We start from the raw sequence: 22,650 nt of genomic DNA, 5'->3' as shown, positions 1-22,650 counted from the left end.
GACCCCGGCGCAAGCGACCGAATTTTCGATGGGGTCACGGAAATGGTCACGGTAATGGGCCAAACTTTGACCCGCCATATCTCGGGACCTAATTGTCCGATCGACTTGAAATTTGAAACGTGGCCTAACAGGGTTTCGGCCTTCCTCCCCATGCTCGCCAGTCGCGGCTCACCATGGGGGGTCCGACCCTTTTCGCCGTTATGCTAAAACAAAAACTCGCGAATATCTCCGAAACGGTTCGATAGAATGTCGAAAATTTTGGTGTGAAAGGGCTCCCTATTTTTACCTACAAACACTCCAAATTTCGTAGTCCTAGCTTCCACAGTTTTTTTATGGCGAATTTTTGAAAGTTTAAAAAATAGGCCAGAAATCGAACAGAAATTCCCTGCAGAAACTCCTTTCGCGAATTTTAAAAATCCGAGATAGCCAAAATGTTGCTCTCGAAGAGTACATCAATTTAAAAAAAATTTTCACTCTAGGCCCAAGAGGACCCGACTTTCATAGGGTCAAAGTTCACGAATTTGACACATTTCGGCCGCGAGAATTCCCTATAAGCGTTGCACCGAATTTCAAACCGCTCACACACTACTTCCCATTGAGACACATGAACAATCCCCCGCAAGCGTTTTCTCGTAGCTCTGTTTTTGACCTCGGCGCAAGCGACCGAAATTTCGATGTGGGCCGTCCCAATGGTCACGAAAATGGGCCAAACTTTAACCCCCCATATCTCGGGCCCTAATTGTCCGATCGAATTGAAATTTGAAACCTGGCCTAACAGGGTTTCGGCCTTCCTCCCCATGCTAGCCAATCGCGGCTCACCATGGGGGTCCGGGCCTTTTCCCCGTAAGTTAAAACAAAAACTCGCGAATATCTCCGAAACGGTTAGGTAGAATGTAGCAAATTTTGGTGTGAAAAGGCTCCCTAGGTTTACCTACAAACCCTCTAAATTTGGTGGTCCTAGCTTCCATAGTTTTTTATGGCGAATTTTTGAATATTTAAAAAATAGCCCAAAAATCGAACGGAAATTCCCTACAGAAACTCCATTCACGAATTTTAAAAATCCGAGATAGCCAAAATGTTGCTCCCGAAGAGTACATCAATTAAAAAAAAAGTTTCTCTCTAGGCCCAATAGGACCCGACTTTCATAGGGTCAAATTTCACGAATTTCACACATTTCGGCCGCGACAATTCCCTATAACCGTTGCACCGAATTTCAAACCGCTCACACAGTACTTCCCATTGAGACACATGAACAATCCCCCGCAAGCGTTTTCTCGTAGCTCAATTTTTGACCCCGGCGCAAGCGACCGAATTTTCGATGGGGTCACGGAAATGGTCACGGTAATGGGCCAAACTTTGACCCGCCATATCTCGGGACCTAATTGTCCGATCGACTTGAAATTTGAAACGTGGCCTAACAGGGTTTCGGCCTTCCTCCCCATGCTCGCCATTCGCGGCTCACCATGGGGGGGTCCGACCCTTTTCGCCGTAATACTAAAACAAAAACTCGCGAATATCTCCGAAACGGTTCGATAGAATGTCGCAAATTTTGGTGTGAAAGGGCTCCCTATTTTTACCTACAAACCCTCCAAATTTCGTGGTCCTAGCTTCCATAGTTGTTTTATGGCGAATTTTTGAAGGTTAAAAAAATAGGCCAAAAATCGAACGGAAATTCCCTGCAGAAACTCCATTCGCGAATTTCAAAAATCCGAGATAGCCAAAATGTTGCTCTCGAAGAGTACATCAATTTAAAAAAAAGTTTCTCTCTAGGCCCAATAGGACCCGACTTTCATAGGGTCAATGTTCACGAATTTGACACATTTCGGCCGCAAGAATTCCCTATAAGCGTTGCACCGAATTTCAAACCGCTCACACAGCACTTCCCATTCAGGCACATAAACAATCCCCCGCAAGCGTTTTCTCGTAGCTCAATTTTTGACCCCGGCGCAAGCGACCGAATTTTCGATGGGGTCACGGAAATGGTCACGGTAATGGGCCAAACTTTGACCCCCCATATCTCGGGACCTAATTGTCCGATAGACTTGAAATTTGAAACGTGGCCTAACAGGGTTTCGGCCTTCCTCCCCATGCTCGCCAGTCGCGGCTCACCATGGGGGGGTCCGACCCTTTTCGCCGTAATACTAAAACAAAAACTCGCAAATATCTCCGAAACGGTTCAATAGAATGTCGCAAATTTTGGTGTGAAAGGGCTCCCTATATTTACCTACAAACCCTCCAAATTTCGTAGTCCTAGCTTCCATAGTTTTTTTATGGCGAATTTTTGAATGTTTAAAAAATAGGCCAAAAATCGAACAGAAATTCCCTGCAGAAACTCCTTTCGTGAATTTTAAAAATCCGAGATAGCCAAAATGTTGCTCTCGAAGAGTACATCAATTTAAAAAAAAGTTTCTCTCTAGGCCCAATAGCACCCGACTTTCATAGGTTCAAAGTTCACGAATTTGACACATTTCGGCCGCGAGAATTCCCTATAAGCGTTGCACCGAATTTCAAACCGCTCACACAGCACTTCCCGTTCAGACACATTAACAATCTCCCGCAAGCGTTTTCTCGTAGCTCAATTTTTGACCCCGGCGCAAGCGACCGAATTTTCCATGGGGTCACGGAAATGGTCACGGTAATGGGCCAAACTTTGACCCCCCATATCTCGGGCCCTAATTGTCCGATCGACTTGAAATTTGAAACGTGGCCTAACAGGGTTTCGGCCTTCCTCACCATGCTCGCCAGTCGCGGCTCACCATGGGGGCTCCGACCCTTTTCGCCGTAATGCTAAAACAAAAACTCGCAAATATCTCCGAAACGGTTCGATAGAATGTCGCAAATTTTGGTGTGAAAGGGCTCTCTATTTTTACCTACAAACCCTCCAAATTTCGTGGTCCTAGCTTCCATAGTTTTTTTATGGCGAATTTTTGAATGTTTAAAAAATAGGCCTAAAATCTAACGGAAATTCCCTGCAGAAGCTCCATTCGCGAATTTTAAAAATCCGAGATAGCCAAAATGTTGCTCTCGAAGAGTACATCAATTTAAAAAGAAAAGTTTCTCTCTAGGCCCAATAGGACCCGACTTTCCTAGGGTCAAATTTCACGAATTTGACACATTTCGGCCGCTAGAATTCCCTATAACCGTTGCACCGAATTTCAAACCGCTCACACAGCACTTCCCATTCAGACACATAAACAATCCCTCGCGAGCGTTTTCTCGTAGCTCAATTTTTGACCCCGGCGCAAGCGACCGAATTTTCGATGGGGTCACGGAAATGGTCATGGAAATGGGCCAAACTTTGATCCCCCATATCTCGGGCCCTAATTGTCCGATCGACTTGAAATTTGAAACGTGGCCTAACAGGGTTTCGGCCTTCCTCCCCATGCTAGCCAATCGCGGCTCACCATGGGGGGTCCGGGCCTTTTCGCCGTAAGCTAAAACAAAAACTCGCGAATATCTCCGAAACGGTTCCATAGAATGTCGAAAATTTTGGTGTGAAAGGGCTCCTTAGATTTACCTACAAACCCTCCAAATTTGGTGGTCCTAGCTTCCATAGTTGTTTTATGGCGAATTTTTGAAGTTTTAAAAAATAGCCCAAAAATCGAACGGAAATTCCCTACAGAAACTCCATTCGCGAATTTTAAAAATCCGAGATAGCCAAAATGTTGCTCTCGAAGAGTACATCAATTTTAAAAAAAAGGTTTCTCTCTAGGATCAATAGGACCCGACTTTCATAGGGTCAAAGTTCACGAATTTGACACATTTCGGCCGCGACAATTCCCTATAACCGTTGCACCGAATTTCAAACCGCTCACACACTACTTCCCATTGAGACACATGAACAATCCCCCGCAAGCGTTTTCTCGTAGCTCTGTTTTAGACCCCGGCGCAAGCGACCGAAATTTCGATGGGGGCCGTCCCAGTGGTCACGGAAATGGGCCAAACATTGACCCCCTATATCTCGGGCCCTAATTGTCCGGTCGACTTCAAATTTGAAACGTGGCCTAACAGGGTTTCGGCTTTCCTCCCCATGCTCGCCAATCGCGGCTCACCATGGGGGGTCCGGGATTTTTCGCCGTAATGTTAAAACAAAAACTCGCGAATATCTCAGAAACGGTTCGATAGAATGTCGCAAATTTTGGTGTGAAAGGGCTCCCTACATTTACCTACAAACCCTCCAAATTTGGTGGTCCTAGCTTCCATAGTTTTTTTATGGCGAATTTTTGAAGGTTTAAAGAATAGCCCAAAAATCGAACGGAAATTCCCTACAGAAACTCCATACGCGAATTTTAAAAATCCGAGATAGCCAAAATGTTGCTCTCGAAGAGTAAATCAATTTAAAAAAAAAGTTTCTCTTTAGGATCAATAGGACCCGACTTTCATAGGGTCAAAGTTCACGAATTTGACACATTTCGGCCGCGACAATTCCCTTTAACCGTTGCACCGAATTTCAAACCGCTCACACAGTACTTCCCATTGAGACACATGAACAATCCCCGCAAGCGTTTTCTCGTAGCTCAATTTTTGACCCCGGCGCAAGCGACCGAAATTTCGATGGGGGCCGTCCCAGTGGTCACGGAAATGGGCCAAACATTGACCCCCTATATCTCGGGCCCTAATTGTCCGGTCGACTTCAAATTTGAAACGTGGCCTAACAGGGTTTCGGCTTTCCTCCCCATGCTCGCCAATCGCGGCTCACCATGGGGGGTCCGGGATTTTTCGCCGTAATGTTAAAACAAAAACTCGCGAATATCTCAGAAACGGTTCGATAGAATGTCGCAAATTTTGGTGTGAAAGGGCTCCCTACATTTACCTACAAACCCTCCAAATTTGGTGGTCCTAGCTTCCATAGTTTTTTTATGGCGAATTTTTGAAGGTTTAAAGAATAGCCCAAAAATCGAACGGAAATTCCCTACAGAAACTCCATACGCGAATTTTAAAAATCCGAGATAGCCAAAATGTTGCTCTCGAAGAGTAAATCAATTTAAAAAAAAAGTTTCTCTTTAGGATCAATAGGACCCGACTTTCATAGGGTCAAAGTTCACGAATTTGACACATTTCGGCCGCGACAATTCCCTTTAACCGTTGCACCGAATTTCAAACCGCTCACACAGTACTTCCCATTGAGACACATGAACAATCCCCGCAAGCGTTTTCTCGTAGCTCAATTTTTGACCCCGGCGCAAGCGACCGAAATTTCGATGGGGGCCGTCCCAATAGTCACGGAAATGGGCCAAATTTTGACCCCCCATATCTCGCGCCCTAATTGTCCGATCGACTTGAAATTTGAAACGTGGCCTAACAGGGTTTCGGCCTTCCTCCCCATGCTCGCCAAGCGCGGCTCACCATGGGGGGTCCGGGCCTTTTCGCCGTAATGTTAAAACAAAAACACGCGAATATCTCCGAAACGGTTCGATAGAATGTCGCAAATTTTGGTGTGAAGGGGCTCCTTAGATTTACCTACAAACCCGCCAAATTTGGTGGTCCTAGCTTCCATAGTTTTTTTATGGCAAATTTTTGAATGTTTAAAAAATAGCCCAAAAATCGAACGGAAATTCCCTACAGAAACTCCATACGCGAATTTTAAAAATCCGAGATAGCCAAAATGTTGCTCTCGAAGAGTGCATCAATTTGAAAAAAAAAAGTTTCTCTCAAGGATCAATAGGACCCGACTTTCATAGGTTCAAAGTTCACAAATTTGACACATTTCGGCCGCGACAATTCCCTATAACCGTTGCACCGAATTTCAAACCGCTCACACAGCACTTCCCATTCAGACACATAAACAATCCCTCGCGAGCGTTTTCTCCTAGCTCAATTTTTGACCCCGGCGCAAGCGACCAAATTTTCGATGGGGTCACGGAAATGGGCCAAACTTTGACCCCCCATATCTCGGGACCTAATTGTCCGATCGACTTGAAATTTGAAACGTAGCCTAACAGGGTTTCGGCCTTCCTCCCCATGCTCGCCAGTCGCGGCTCACCATGGGGGGTTCCGACCCTTTTCGCCGTAATACTAAAACAAAAACTCGCGAATATCTCCGAAACGGTTCGATAGAATGTCGCAAATTTTGGTGTGAAAGGGCTCCCTATTTTTACCTACAAACCCTCCAAATTTCGTAGTCCTAGCTTCCATAGTTTTTTTATGGCGAATTTTTGAATGTTTAAAAAATAGGCCAAAAATCGAACAGAAATTCCCTGCAGAAACTCCTTTCGTGAATTTTAAAAATCCGAGATAGCCAAAATGTTGCTCTCGAAGAGTACATCAATTTAAAAAAAAGTTTCTCTCTAGGCCCAATAGGACCCGACTTTCATAGGGTCAAAGTTCACGAATTTGACACATTTCGGCCGCGACAATTCCCTATAACCGTTGCACCGAATTTCAAACCGCTCACACACTACTTCCCATTGAGACACATGAACAATCCCCCGCAAGCGTTTTCTCGTAGCTCTGTTTTAGACCCCGGCGCAAGCGACCGAAATTTCGATGGGGGCCGTCCCAGTGGTCACGGAAATGGGCCAAACATTGACCCCCTATATCTCGGGCCCTAATTGTCCGGTCGACTTCAAATTTGAAACGTGGCCTAACAGGGTTTCGGCTTTCCTCCCCATGCTCGCCAATCGCGGCTCACCATGGGGGGTGCGGGATTTTTCGCCGTAATGTTAAAACAAAAACTCGCGAATATCTCAGAAACGGTTCGATAGAATGTCGCAAATTTTGGTGTGAAAGGGCTCCCTACATTTACCTACAAACCCTCCAAATTTGGTGGTCCTAGCTTCCATAGTTTTTTTATGGCGAATTTTTGAAGGTTTAAAGAATAGCCCAAAAATCGAACGGAAATTCCCTACAGAAACTCCATACGCGAATTTTAAAAATCCGAGATAGCCAAAATGTTGCTCTCGAAGAGTAAATCAATTTAAAAAAAAAGTTTCTCTTTAGGATCAATAGGACCCGACTTTCATAGGGTCAAAGTTCACGAATTTGACACATTTCGGCCGCGACAATTCCCTTTAACCGTTGCACCGAATTTCAAACCGCTCACACAGTACTTCCCATTGAGACACATGAACAATCCCCGCAAGCGTTTTCTCGTAGCTCAATTTTTGACCCCGGCGCAAGCGACCGAAATTTCGATGGGGGCCGTCCCAGTGGTCACGGAAATGGGCCAAACATTGACCCCCTATATCTCGGGCCCTAATTGTCCGGTCGACTTCAAATTTGAAACGTGGCCTAACAGGGTTTCGGCTTTCCTCCCCATGCTCGCCAATCGCGGCTCACCATGGGGGGTCCGGGATTTTTCGCCGTAATGTTAAAACAAAAACTCGCGAATATCTCAGAAACGGTTCGATAGAATGTCGCAAATTTTGGTGTGAAAGGGCTCCCTACATTTACCTACAAACCCTCCAAATTTGGTGGTCCTAGCTTCCATAGTTTTTTTATGGCGAATTTTTGAAGGTTTAAAGAATAGCCCAAAAATCGAACGGAAATTCCCTACAGAAACTCCATACGCGAATTTTAAAAATCCGAGATAGCCAAAATGTTGCTCTCGAAGAGTAAATCAATTTAAAAAAAAAGTTTCTCTTTAGGATCAATAGGACCCGACTTTCATAGGGTCAAAGTTCACGAATTTGACACATTTCGGCCGCGACAATTCCCTTTAACCGTTGCACCGAATTTCAAACCGCTCACACAGTACTTCCCATTGAGACACATGAACAATCCCCGCAAGCGTTTTCTCGTAGCTCAATTTTTGACCCCGGCGCAAGCGACCGAAATTTCGATGGGGGCCGTCCCAATAGTCACGGAAATGGGCCAAATTTTGACCCCCCATATCTCGCGCCCTAATTGTCCGATCGACTTGAAATTTGAAACGTGGCCTAACAGGGTTTCGGCCTTCCTCCCCATGCTCGCCAAGCGCGGCTCACCATGGGGGGTCCGGGCCTTTTCGCCGTAATGTTAAAACAAAAACACGCGAATATCTCCGAAACGGTTCGATAGAATGTCGCAAATTTTGGTGTGAAGGGGCTCCTTAGATTTACCTACAAACCCGCCAAATTTGGTGGTCCTAGCTTCCATAGTTTTTTTATGGCAAATTTTTGAATGTTTAAAAAATAGCCCAAAAATCGAACGGAAATTCCCTACAGAAACTCCATACGCGAATTTTAAAAATCCGAGATAGCCAAAATGTTGCTCTCGAAGAGTGCATCAATTTGAAAAAAAAAAGTTTCTCTCAAGGATCAATAGGACCCGACTTTCATAGGTTCAAAGTTCACAAATTTGACACATTTCGGCCGCGACAATTCCCTATAACCGTTGCACCGAATTTCAAACCGCTCACACAGCACTTCCCATTCAGACACATAAACAATCCCTCGCGAGCGTTTTCTCCTAGCTCAATTTTTGACCCCGGCGCAAGCGACCAAATTTTCGATGGGGTCACGGAAATGGGCCAAACTTTGACCCCCCATATCTCGGGACCTAATTGTCCGATCGACTTGAAATTTGAAACGTAGCCTAACAGGGTTTCGGCCTTCCTCCCCATGCTCGCCAGTCGCGGCTCACCATGGGGGGTTCCGACCCTTTTCGCCGTAATACTAAAACAAAAACTCGCGAATATCTCCGAAACGGTTCGATAGAATGTCGCAAATTTTGGTGTGAAAGGGCTGCCTATTTTTACCTACAAACCCTCCAAATTTCGTAGTCCTAGCTTCCATAGTTTTTTTATGGCGAATTTTTGAATGTTTAAAAAATAGGCCAAAAATCGAACAGAAATTCCCTGCAGAAACTCCTTTCGTGAATTTTAAAAATCCGAGATAGCCAAAATGTTGCTCTCGAAGAGTACATCAATTTAAAAAAAAGTTTCTCTCTAGGCCCAATAGGACCCGACTTTCATAGGGTCAAAGTTCACGAATTTGACACATTTCGGCCGCGAGAATTCCCTATAAGCGTTGCACCGAATTTCAAACCGCTCACACAGCACTTCCCATTCTGACACATTAACAATCCCCCGCAAGCGTTTTCTCGTAGCTCAATTTTTGACCCCGGCGCAAGCGACCGAATTTTCGATGGGGTCACGGAAATGGTCACGGTAATGGGCCAAACTTTGACCCGCTATATCTCGGGACCTAATTGTCCGATCGACTTGAAATTTGAAACGTGGCCTAACAGTGTTTCGGCCTTCCTCCCCATGCTCGCGAGTCGCGGCTCACCATGGGGGGGTCCGACCCTTTTCGCCGTAATGCTAAAACAAAAACTCGCGAATATCTCCGAAACGGTTCGATAGAATGTCGCAAATTTTGGTGTGAAAGGGCTCCCTATTTTTACCTACAAACCCTCCAAATTTCGTAGTCCTAGCTTCCATAGTTTTTTTATGGCGAATTTTTGAAAGTTTAAAAAATAGGGCAAAAATCGGACAGAAATTCCCTGCAGAAACTCCCTTCGCGAATTTTAAAAATCCGAGATAGCCAAAATGTTGCTCTCGAAGAGTACATCAATTTATAAAGAAGTTTCTCTCTAGGCCCAAGAGCACCCGACTTTCATAGGGTCAAAGTTCACGAATTTGACACATTTCGGCCGCGAGAATTCCCTATAAGCGTTGCACCGAATTTCAAACCGCTCACACAGCACTTCCCATTCAGACACATAAATAATCCCCCGCAAGCATTTTCTCGTAGCTCAATTTTTGACCCCGGCGCAAGCGACCAAATTTTCGATGGGGTCACGGAAATGGGCCAAACTTTGACCCCCCATATCTCGGGACCTAATTGTCCGATCGACTTGAAATTTGAAACGTGGCCTAACAGGGTTTCGGCCTTCCTCCCCATGCTCGCCAGTCGCGGCTCACCATGGGGGGTCCGACCCTTTTCGCCGTAATGCTAAAACAAAAACTCGCGAATATCTCCGAAACGGTTCGATAGAATGTCGAAAATTTTGGTGTGAAAGGGCACCCTATTTTTACCTACAAACCCTCCAAATTTTGTGGTCCTAGCTTCCATAGTTTTTTTTATGGCGAATTTTTGAAGGTTTAAAAAATAGGCCAAAAATCGAACGGAAATTCCCTGCAGAAACTCCATTCGCGAATTTTAAAAATCCGAGATAGCCGAAATGTTGCTCTCGAAGAGTACATCAATTTAAAAAAGAAATGTTTCTCTCTAGGCCCAATAGGACACGACTTTCTTAGGATAAAAGTTCACGAATTTCACACATTTCGCCCGCTAGAATTCCCTGTAACCGTTGCACCGAATTTCAAACCGCTCACACAGCACTTCCCATTCAGACACATGAACAATCCCCCGCAAGCGTATTCTCGTACTTCAATTTTTGACCCAGGCGCAAGCGACCGAAATTTCGATGGGGTCACGGAAATGGTCGAGAATGGTCACGCAAAAGGGCCAAACTTTGACCCCCCATATCTCGGTCTCTAGTTGTCCGATCGACTTAAAATTTGAAACGTGGCTCAACAGGGTTTCGGCCTTCCTCCCCATGCTCGCGAGTCGCGGCTCACCATGGGGGGGTCCGACCCTTTTCGCCGTAATGCTAAAACAAAAACTCGCGAATATCTCCGAAACGGTTCGATAGAATGTCGCAAATTTTGGTGTTAAAGGGCTCCCTATTTTTACCTACAAACCCTCCAAATTTCGTGGTCCTAGCTTCCATACTTTTTTTATGGCGAATTTTTGAAGGTTTAAAAAATAGGCCTAAAATCTAACGGAAATTCCCTGCAGAAGCTCCATTCGCGAATTTTAAAAATCCGAGATAGCCAAAATGTTGCTCTCGAAGAGTACATCAATTTAAAAAGAAAAGTTTCTCTCTAGGCCCAATAGGACCTGACTTTCCTAGGGTCAAATTTCACGAATTTGACACATTTCGGCCGCAAGAATTCCCTATAAGCGTTGCACCGAATTTCAAACCGCTCACACAGCACTTCCCATTCAGGCACATAAACAATCCCCCGCAAGCGTTTTCTCGTAGCTCAATTTTTGACCCCGGCGCAAGCGACCGAATTTTCGATGGGGTCACGGAAATGGGCCAAACTTTGATCCCCCATATCTCGGGCCCTAGTTGTCCGATCGACTTGAAATTTGAAACGTGGCCTAACAGGGTTTCCGCCTTCCTCCCCATGCTCGCCAATCGCGGCTCACCATGGGGGTCCGGGCCTTTTCGCCGTAAAGTTAAAACAAAAACTCGCGAATATCTCCGAAACGGTTCGATAGAATGTCGCAAATTTTGGTGTGAAAGGGCTCCTTAGATTTACCTACAAACCCTCCAAATTTGGTGGTCCTAGCTTCCATAGTTGTTTTATGGCGAATTTTTGAATATTTAAAAAATAGCCCAAAAATCGAACGGAAATTCCCTACAGAAACTCCATACGCGAATTTTAAAAATCCGAGATAGCCAAAATGTTGCTCTCGAAGAGTAAATCAATTTTAACAAAAAGTTTCTCTGTAGGATGAATAGGACCCGACTTTCATAGGGTCAAAGTTCACGAATTTGACACATTTCGGCCGCGACAATTCCCTATAACCGTTGCACCGAATTTCAAACCGCTCACACAGTACTTCCCATTGAGACACATGAACAATCCCCCGCAAGCGTTTTCTCGTAGCTTAATTTTAGACCCCGGCGCAAGCGACCGAAATTTCGATGGGGGCCGTCCCAGTGGTCACGGAAATGGGCCAAACATTGACCCCCTATATCTCGGGCCCTAATTGTCCGGTCGACTTCAAATTTGAAACGTGGCCTAACAGGGTTTCGGCTTTCCTCCCCATGCTCGCCAATCGCGGCTCACCATGGGGGGTCCGGGCCTTTTCGCCGTAATGTTAAAACAAAAACTCGCGAATATCTCAGAAACGGTTCGATAGAATGTCGCAAATTTTGGTGTGAAAGGGCTCCCTACATTTACCTACAAACCCTCCAAATTTGGTGGTCCTAGCTTCCATAGTTTTTTTATGGCGAATTTTTGAAGGTTTAAAGAATAGCCCAAAAATCGAACGTAAATTCCCTACAGAAACTCCATACGCGAATTTTAAAAATCCGAGATAGCCAAAATGTTGCTCTCGAAGAGTAAATCAATTTAAAAAAAAAGTTTCTCTTTAGGATCAATAGGACCCGACTTTCATAGGGTCAAAGTTCACGAATTTGACACATTTCGGCCGCGACAATTCCCTTTAACCGTTGCACCGAATTTCAAACCGCTCACACAGTACTTCCCATTGAGACACATGAACAATCCCCGCAAGCGTTTTCTCGTAGCTCAATTTTTGACCCCGGCGCAAGCGACCGAAATTTCGATGGGGGCCGTCCCAATAGTCACGGAAATGGGCCAAATTTTGACCCCCCATATCTCGCGCCCTAATTGTCCGATCGACTTGAAATTTGAAACGTGGCCTAACAGGGTTTCGGCCTTCCTCCCCATGCTCGCCAAACGCGGCTCACCATGGGGGTCCGGGCCTTTTCGCCGTAATGTTAAAACAAAAACACGCGAATATCTCCGAAACGGTTCGATAGAATGTCGCAAATTTCGGTGTGAAGGGGCTCCTTAGATTTACCTACAAACCCGCCAAATTTGGTGGTCCTAGCTTCCATAGTTTTTTTATGGCGAATTTTTGAATGTTTAAAAAATAGCCCAAAAATCGAACGGAAATTCCCTACAGAAACTCCATACGCGAATTTTAAAAATCCGAGATAGCCAAAATGTTGCTCTCGAAGAGTGCATCAATTTGAAAAAAAAAAAGTTTCTCTCAAGGATCAATAGGACCCGACTTTCATAGGTTCAAAGTTCACGAATTTGACACATTTCGGCCGCGACAATTCCCTATAACCGTTGCACCGAATTTCAAACCGCTCACACAGCACTTCCCATTCAGACACATAAACAATCCCTCGCGAGCGTTTTCTCGTAGCTCAATTTTTGACCCCGGCGCAAGCGACCAAATTTTCGATGGGGTCACGGAAATGGGCCAAACTTTGACCCCCCATATCTCGGGACCTAACTGTCCGATCGACTTGAAATTTGAAACGTGGCCTAACAGGGTTTCGGCCTTCCTCCCCATGCTCGCCAGTCGCGGCTCACCATGGGGGGTTCCGACCCTTTTCGCCGTAATACTAAAACAAAAACTCGCGAATATCTCCGAAACGGTTCGATAGAATGTCGCAAATTTTGGTGTGAAAGGGCTCCCTATTTTTACCTACAAACCCTCTAAATTTCGTAGTCCTAGCTTCCATAGTTTTTTTATGGCGAATTTTTGAATGTTTAAAAAATAGGCCAAAAATCGAACAGAAATTCCCTGCAGAAACTCCTTTCGTGAATTTTAAAAATCCGAGATAGCCAAAATGTTGCTCTCCAAGAGTACATCAATTTAAAAAAAAGTTTCTCTCTAGGCCCAATAGGACCCGACTTTCATAGGGTCAAAGTTCACGAATTTGACACATTTCGGCCGCGAGAATTCCCTATAAGCGTTGCACCGAATTTCAAACCGCTCACACAGCACTTCCCATTCTGACACATTAACAATCCCCCGCAAGCGTTTTCTCGTAGCTCAATTTTTGACCCCGGCGCAAGCGACCGAATTTTCGATGGGGTCACGGAAATGGTCACGGTAATGGGCCAAACTTTGACCCGCTATATCTCGGGACCTAATTGTCCGATCGACTTGAAATTTGAAACGTGGCCTAACAGTGTTTCGGCCTTCCTCCCCATGCTCGCCAGTCGCGGCTCACCATGGGGGGTCCGATCCTTTTCGCCGTAATACTAAAACAAAAACTCGCGAATATCTCCGAAACGGTTCGATAGAATGTCGAAAATTTTGGTGTGAAAGGGCTCCCTATTTTTACCTACAAACCCTCCAAATTTCGTAGTCCTAGCTTCCATAGTTTTTTTATGGCGAATTTTTGAATGTTTAAAAAATAGGGCAAAAATCGAACAGAAATTCCCTGCAGAAACTCCCTTCGCGAATTTTAAAAATCCGAGATAGCCAAAATGTTGCTCTCGAAGAGTACATCAATTTATAAAGAAGTTTCTCTCTAGGCCCAAGAGGACCCGACTTTCATAGGGTCAAAGTTCACGAATTTGACACATTTCGGCCGCGAGAATTCCCTATAAGCGTTGCACCGAATTTCAAACCGCTCACACAGCACTTCCCATTCAGACACATAAATAATCCCCCGCAAGCATTTTCTCGTAGCTCAATTTTTGACCCCGGCGCAAGCGACCAAATTTTCGATGGGGTCACGGAAATGGGCCAAACTTTGACCCCCCATATCTCGGGACCTAATTGTCCGATCGACTTGAAATTTGAAACGTGGCCTAACAGGGTTTCGGCCTTCCTCCCCATGCTCGCCAATCGCGGCTCACCATGGGGGGTCCGACCCTTTTCGCCGTAATACTAAAACAAAAACTCGCAAATATCTCCGAAACGGTTCAATAGAATGTCGCAAATTTTGGTGTGAAAGGGCTCCCTATTTTTACGTACAAACCCTCCAAATTTCGTAGTCCTAGCTTCCATAGTTTTTTTATGGCGAATTTTTGAATGTTTAAAAAATAGGCCAAAAATCGAACAGAAATTCTCTGCAGAAACTCCTTTCGTGAATTTTAAAAATCCGAGATAGCCAAAATGTTGCTCTCGAAGAGTACATCAATTTAAAAAAAAAGTTTCTCTCTAGGCCCAATAGGACCCGACTTTCATAGGGTCAAAGTTCACGAATTTGACACATTTCGGCCGCGAGAATTCCCTATAAGCGTTGCACCGAATTTCAAACCGCTCACACAGCACTTCCCATTCAGACACATTAACAATCCCCCGCAAGCGTTTTCTCGTAGCTCAATTTTTGACCCCGGCGCAAGCAACCGAATTTTCGATGGGGTCACGGAAATGGTCACGGTAATGGGCCAAACTTTGACCCGCCATATCTCGGGACCTAATTGTCCGATCGCCTTGAAATTTGAAACGTGGCCTAACAGGGTTTCGGCCTTCCTCCCCATGCTCGCCAATCGCGGCTCACCATGGGGGTCCGGGCCTTTTCGCCGTAAAGTTAAAACAAAAACTCGCGAATATCTCCGAAACGGTTCGATAGAATGTCGCAAATTTTGGTGTGAAAGGGCTCCTTAGATTTACCTACAAACCCTCCAAATTTGGTGGTCCTAGCTTCCATAGTTGTTTTATGGCGAATTTTTGAATATTTAAAAAATAGCCCAAAAATCGAACGGAAATTCCCTACAGAAACTCCATTCACGAATTTTAAAAATCCGAGATAGCCAAAATGTTGCTCCCGAAGAGTACATCAATTAAAAAAAAAGTTTCTCTCTAGGCCCAATAGGACCCGACTTTCATAGGGTCAAAGTTCACGAATTTGACACATTTCGGCCGCGACAATTCCCTATAACCGTTGCACCGAATTTCAAACCGCTCACACAGTACTTCCCATTGAGACACATGAACAATCCCCCGCAAGCGTTTTCTCGTAGCTTAATTTTAGACCCCGGCGCAAGCGACCGAAATTTCAATGGGGGCCGTCCCAGTGGTCACGGAAATGGGCCAAACATTGACCCCCTATATCTCGGGCCCTAATTGTCCGGTCGACTTCAAATTTGAAACGTGGCCTAACAGGGTTTCGGCTTTCCTCCCCATGCTCGCCAATCGCGGCTCACCATGGGGGGTCCGGGCCTTTTCGCCGTAATGTTAAAACAAAAACTCGCGAATATCTCAGAAACGGTTCGATAGAATGTCGCAAATTTTGGTGTGAAAGGGCTCCCTACATTTACCTACAAACCCTCCAAATTTGGTGGTCCTAGCTTCCATAGTTTTTTTATGGCGAATTTTTGAAGGTTTAAAGAATAGCCCAAAAATCGAACGGAAATTCCCTACAGAAACTCCATACGCGAATTTTAAAAATCCGAGATAGCCAAAATGTTGCTCTCGAAGAGTAAATCAATTTAAAAAAAAAGTTTCTCTTTAGGATCAATAGGACCCGACTTTCATAGGGTCAAAGTTCACGAATTTGACACATTTCGGCCGCGACAATTCCCTTTAACCGTTGCACCGAATTTCAAACCGCTCACACAGTACTTCCCATTGAGACACATGAACAATCCCCGCAAGCGTTTTCTCGTAGCTCAATTTTTGACCCCGGCGCAAGCGACCGAAATTTCGATGGGGGCCGTCCCAATAGTCACGGAAATGGGCCAAATTTTGACCCCCCATATCTCGCGCCCTAATTGTCCGATCGACTTGAAATTTGAAACGTGGCCTAACAGGGTTTCGGCCTTCCTCCCCATGCTCGCCAGTCGCGGCTCACCATGGGGGGTTCCGACCCTTTTCGCCGTAATACTAAAACAAAAACTCGCGAATATCTCCGAAACGGTTCGATAGAATGTCGCAAATTTTGGTGTGAAAGGGCTCCCTATTTTTACCTACAAACCCTCCAAATTTCGTAGTCCTAGCTTCCATAGTTTTTTTATGGCGAATTTTTGAATGTTTAAAAAATAGGCCAAAAATCGAACAGAAATTCCCTGCAGAAACTCCTTTCGTGAATTTTAAAAATCCGAGATAGCCAAAATGTTGCTCTCGAAGAGTACATCAATTTAAAAAAAAGTTTCTCTCTAGGCCCAATAGGACCCGACTTTCATAGGGTCAAAGTTCACGAATTTGACACATTTCGGCCGCGAGAATTCCCTATAAGCGTTGCACCGAATTTCAAACCGCTCACACAGCACTTCCCATTCTGACACATTAACAATCCCCCGCAAGCGTTTTCTCGTAGCTCAATTTTTGACCCCGGCGCAAGCGACCGAATTTTCGATGGGGTCACGGAAATGGTCACGGTAATGGGCCAAACTTTGACCCGCTATATCTCGGGACCTAATTGTCCGATCGACTTGAAATTTGAAACGTGGCCTAACAGTGTTTCGGCCTTCCTCCCCATGCTCGCCAGTCGCGGCTCACCATGGGGGGGTCCGATCCTTTTCGCCGTAATACTAAAACAAAAACTCGCGAATATCTCCGAAACGGTTCGATAGAATGTCGAAAATTTTGGTGTGAAAGGGCTCCCTATTTTTACCTACAAACCCTCCAAATTTCGTAGTCCTAGCTTCCATAGTTTTTTTATGGCGAATTTTTGAAAGTTTAAAAAATAGGGCAAAAATCGAACAGAAATTCCCTGCAGAAACTCCCTTCGCGAATTTTAAAAATCCGAGATAGCCAAAATGTTGCTCTCGAAGAGTACATCAATTTATAAAGAAGTTTCTCTCTAGGCCCAAGAGGACCCGACTTTCATAGGGTCAAAGTTCACGAATTTGACACATTTCGGCCGCGAGAATTCCCTATAAGCGTTGCACCGAATTTCAAACCGCTCACACAGCACTTCCCATTCAGACACATAAATAATCCACCGCAAGCATTTTCTCGTAGCTCAATTTTTGACCCCGGCGCAAGCGACCAAATTTTCGATGGGGTCACGGAAATGGGCCAAACTTTGACCCCCCATATCTCGGGACCTAATTGTCCGATCGACTTGAAATTTGAAACGTGGCCTAACAGGGTTTCGGCCTTCCTCCCCATGCTCGCCAGTCGCGGCTCACCATGGGGGGTCCGACCCTTTTCGCCGTAATACTAAAACAAAAACTCGCAAATATCTCCGAAACGGTTCAATAGAATGTCGCAAATTTTGGTGTGAAAGGGCTCCCTATTTTTACGTACAAACCCTCCAAATTTCGTAGTCCTAGCTTCCATAGTTTTTTTATGGCGAATTTTTGAATGTTTAAAAAATAGGCCAAAAATCGAACAGAAATTCTCTGCAGAAACTCCTTTCGTGAATTTTAAAAATCCGAGATAGCCAAAATGTTGCTCTCGAAGAGTACATCAATTTAAAAAAAAAGTTTCTCTCTAGGCCCAATAGGACCCGACTTTCATAGGGTCAAAGTTCACGAATTTGACACATTTCGGCCGCGAGAATTCCCTATAAGCGTTGCACCGAATTTCAAACCGCTCACACAGCACTTCCCATTCAGACACATTAACAATCCCCCGCAAGCGTTTTCTCGTAGCTCAATTTTTGACCCCGGCGCAAGCAACCGAATTTTCGATGGGGTCACGGAAATGGTCACGGTAATGGGCCAAACTTTGACCCGCCATATCTCGGGACCTAATTGTCCGATCGCCTTGAAATTTGAAACGTGGCCTAACAGGGTTTCGGCCTTCCTCCCCATGCTCGCCAGTCGCGGCTCACCATGGGGGGTCCGACCCTTTTCGCCGTAATGCTAAAACAAAAACTCGCGAATATCTCCGAAACGGTTCGATAGAATGTCGAAAATTTTGGTGTGAAAGGGCTCCCTATTTTTACCTACAAACCCTCCAAATTTTGTGGTCCTAGCTTCCATAGTTTTTTTTATGGCGAATTTTTGAAGGTTTAAAAAATAGGCCAAAAATCGAACGGAAATTCCCTGCAGAAACTCCATTCGCGAATTTTAAAAATCCGAGATAGCCAAAATGTTGCTCTCGAAGAGTACATCAATTTAAAAAAGAAATGTTTCTCTCTAGGCCCAATAGGACACGACTTTCTTAGGGTCAAAGTTCACGAATTTCACACATTTCGGCCGCTAGAATTCCCTGTAACCGTTGCACCGAATTTCAAACCGCTCACACAGCACTTCCCATTCAGACACATGAACAATCCCCCGCAAGCGTATTCTCGTACTTCAATTTTTGACCCCGGCGCAAGCGACCGAAATTTCGATGGGGTCACGGAAATGGTCGAGAATGGTCACGCAAAAGGGCCAAACTTTGACCCCCCATATCTCGGTCTCTAGTTGTCCGATCGACTAGAAATTTGAAACGTGGCTCAACAGGGTTTCGGCCTTCCTCCCCATGCTCGCGAGTCGCGGCTCACCATGGGGGGGGTCCGACCCTTTTCGCCGTAATGCTAAAACAAAAACTCGCGAATATCTCCGAAACGGTTCGATAGAATGTCGCAAATTTTGGTGTTAAAGGGCTCCCTATTTTTACCTACAAACCCTCCAAATTTCGTGGTCCTAGCTTCCATACTTTTTTTATGGCGAATTTTTGAAGGTTTAAAAAATAGGCCAAAAATCGAACGGAAATTCCCTGCAGAAACTCCATTCGCGAATTTTAAAAATCCGAGATAGTCAAAATGTTGCTCTCGAAGAGTACATCAATTTTAAAAAAACGTTTCTCTGTAGGCCCAATAGAACCCGACTTTCATAGGGTCAAAGTTCACGAATTTGACACATTTCGGCCGCAAGAATTCCCTATAAGCGTTGCACCGAATTTCAAACCGCTCACACAGCACTTCCCATTCAGGCACATAAACAATCCCCCGCAAGCGTTTTCTCGTAGCTCAATTTTTGACCCCGGCGCAAGCGACCGAATTTTCGATGGGGTCACGGAAATGGGCCAAACTTTGATCCCCCATATCTCGGGCCCTAGTTGTCCGATCGACTTGAAATTTGAAACGTGGCCTAACAGGGTTTCCGCCTTCCTCCCCATGCTCGCCAATCGCGGCTCACCATGGGGGTCCGGGCCTTTTCGCCGTAAAGTTAAAACAAAAACTCGCGAATATCTCCGAAACGGTTCGATAGAATGTCGCAAATTTTGGTGTGAAAGGGCTCCTTAGATTTACCTACAAACCCTCCAAATTTGGTGGTCCTAGCTTCCATAGTTGTTTTATGGCGAATTTTTGAAGGTTTAAAAAATAGCCCAAAAATCGAACGGAAATTCCCTACAGAAACTCCATTCGCGAATTTTAAAAATCCGAGATAGCCAAAATGTTGCTCTCGAAGAGTACATCAATTTTAAAAAAAAGGTTTCTCTCTAGGATCAATAGGACCCGACTGTCATAGGGTCAAAGTTCACGAATTTGACACATTTCGGCCGCGACAATTCCCTATAACCGTTGCGCCAAATTTCAAACCGCTCACACACTACTTCCCATTGAGACACATGAACAATCCCCCGCAAGCGTTTTCTCGTAGCTCAATTTTTGACCTCGGCGCAAGCGACCGAAATTTCGATGGGGGCCGTCCCAATGGTCACGAAAATGGGCCAAACTTTAACCCCCCATATCTCGGGCCCTAATTGTCCGATCGAATTGAAATTTGAAACCTGGCCTAACAGGGTTTCGGCCTTCCTCCCCATGCTAGCCAATCGCGGCTCACCATGGGGGGTCCGGGCCTTTTCCCCGTAATGTTAAAACAAAAACTCGCGAATATCTCAGAAACGGTTCGATAGAATGTCGCAAATTTTGGTGTGAAAGGGCTCCCTACATTTACCTACAAACCCTCCAAATTTGGTGGTCCTAGCTTCCATAGTTTTTTTATGGCGAATTTTTGAAAGTTTAAAGAATAGCCCAAAAATCGAACGGAAATTCCCTACAGAAACTCTATACGCGAATTTTAAAAATTCGAGATAGCCAAAATGTTGCTCTCGAAGAGTACATCAATTTAAAAAAAATTTTCTCTCTAGGCCCAATAGGACACGACTTTCATAGGGTCAAAGTTCACGAATTTGACACATTTCGGCCGCAAGAATTCCCTATAAGCGTTGCACCGAATTTCAAACCGCTCACACAGCACTTCCCATTCAGGCACATAAACAATCCCCCGCAAGCGTTTTCTCGTAGCTCAATTTTTGACCCCGGCGCAAGCGACCGAATTTTCGATGGGGTCACGGAAATGGTCACGGTAATGGGCCAAACTTTGACCCCCCATATCTCGGGACCTAATTGTCCGATAGACTTGAAATTTGAAACGTGGCCTAACAGGGTTTCGGCCTTCCTCCCCATGCTCGCCAGTCGCGGCTCACCATGGGGGTTCCGACCCTTTTCGCCGTAATGCTAAAACAAAAACTCGCAAATATCTCCGAAACGGTTCGATAGAATGTCGCAAATTTTGGTGTGAAAGGGCTCCCTATTTTTACCTACAAACCCTCCAAATTTCGTGGTCCTAGCTTCCATAGTTTTTTTATGGCGAATTTTTGAAGGTTTAAAAAATAGGCCTAAAATCTAACGGAAATTCCCTGCAGAAGCTCCATTCGCGAATTTTAAAAATCCGAGATAGCCAAAATGTTGCTCCCGAAGAGTACATCAATTAAAAAAAAAGTTTCTCTCTAGGCCCAATAGGACCCGACTTTCATAGGGTCAAAGTTCACGAATTTGACACATTTCGGCCGCGACAATTCCCTATAACCGTTGCACCGAATTTCAAACCGCTCACACAGTACTTCCCATTGAGACACATGAACAATCCCCCGCAAGCGTTTTCTCGTAGCTTAATTTTAGACCCCGGCGCAAGCGACCGAAATTTCGATGGGGGCCGTCCCAGTGGTCACGGAAATGGGCCAAACATTGACCCCCTATATCTCGGGCCCTAATTGTCCGGTCGACTTGAAATTTGAAACGTGGCCTAACAGGGTTTCGGCCTTCCTCCCCATGCTCGCCAAACGCGGCTCACCATGAGGGGTCCGGGCCTTTTCGCCGTAATGTTAAAACAAAAACACGCGAATATCTCCGAAACGGTTCGATAGAATATCGCAAATTTTGGTGTGAAGGGGCTCCTTAGATTTACCTACAAACCCGCCAAATTTGGTGGTCCTAGCTTCCATAGTTTTTTTATGGCGAATTTTTGAAAGTTTAAAAAATAGCCCAAAAATCGAACGGAAATTCCCTACAGAAACTCCATACGCGAATTTTAAAAATCCGAGATAGCCAAAATGTTGCTCTCGAAGAGTACATTAATTTGAAAAAAAAAGTTTCTCTCTAGGATCAATAGGACCCGACTTTCATAGGGTCAAAATTCACGAATTTGACACATTTCGGCCGCCACAATTCCCTATAACCGTTGCACCGAATTTCAAACCGCTCACACAGTACTTCCCATTGAGACACATGAACAATCCCCCGCAAGCGTTTTCTCGTAGCTCAATTTTTAACCCCGGCGCAAGCGACCGAAATTTCGATGGGGGCCGTCGCAATGGTCACGAAAATGGGCCAAACTTTGACCCCCCATATCTCGTGCCCTAATTGTCCGATCGACTTGAAATTTGAAATGTGGCCTAACAGGGTTTCCGCCTTCCTCCCCATGCTCGCCAATCGCGGCTCACCATGGGGGGTCCGGGCCTTTTCGCCGTAATGTTAAAACAAAAACTCGCGAATATCTCCGAAACGTTTCGATAGAATGTCGCAAATTTTGGTGTGAAAGGGCTCCTTAGATTTACCTACAAACCCACCAAATTTGGTGGTCCTAGCTTCCATAGTTTTTTTATGGCGAATTTTTAAAATTTTAAAAAGTAGCCCAAAAATCGAACGGAAATTCCCTACAGAAACTCCATACGCGAATTTTAAAAATCCGAGATAGCCAAAATGTTGCTCTCGAAGAGTGCATCAATTTGAAAAAAAAAGTTTCTCTCAAGGATCAATAGGACCCGACTTTCATAGGGTCAAAGTTCACGAATTTGACACATTTCGGCCGCGACAATTCCCCATAACCGTTGCACCGAATTTCAAACCGCTCACACAGTACTTCCCATTGAGACACATGAACAATCCCTCGCAAGCGTTTTCTCGTAGCTCAATTTTTGACCCCGGCGCAACCGACCGAAATTTCGATAGGGGCCGTCCCAATGGTCACGGAAATGGGCCAAA

This window comes from Stegodyphus dumicola, chromosome 3, assembly GCF_044657685.1.
Source record: "Stegodyphus dumicola isolate Sdum_Otavi_A_Nest chromosome 3, ASM4465768v1".
Taxonomy (NCBI): Eukaryota; Metazoa; Arthropoda; class Arachnida; order Araneae; family Eresidae; genus Stegodyphus; species Stegodyphus dumicola.
Note: the sequence above shows the minus strand (reverse complement) of the source record.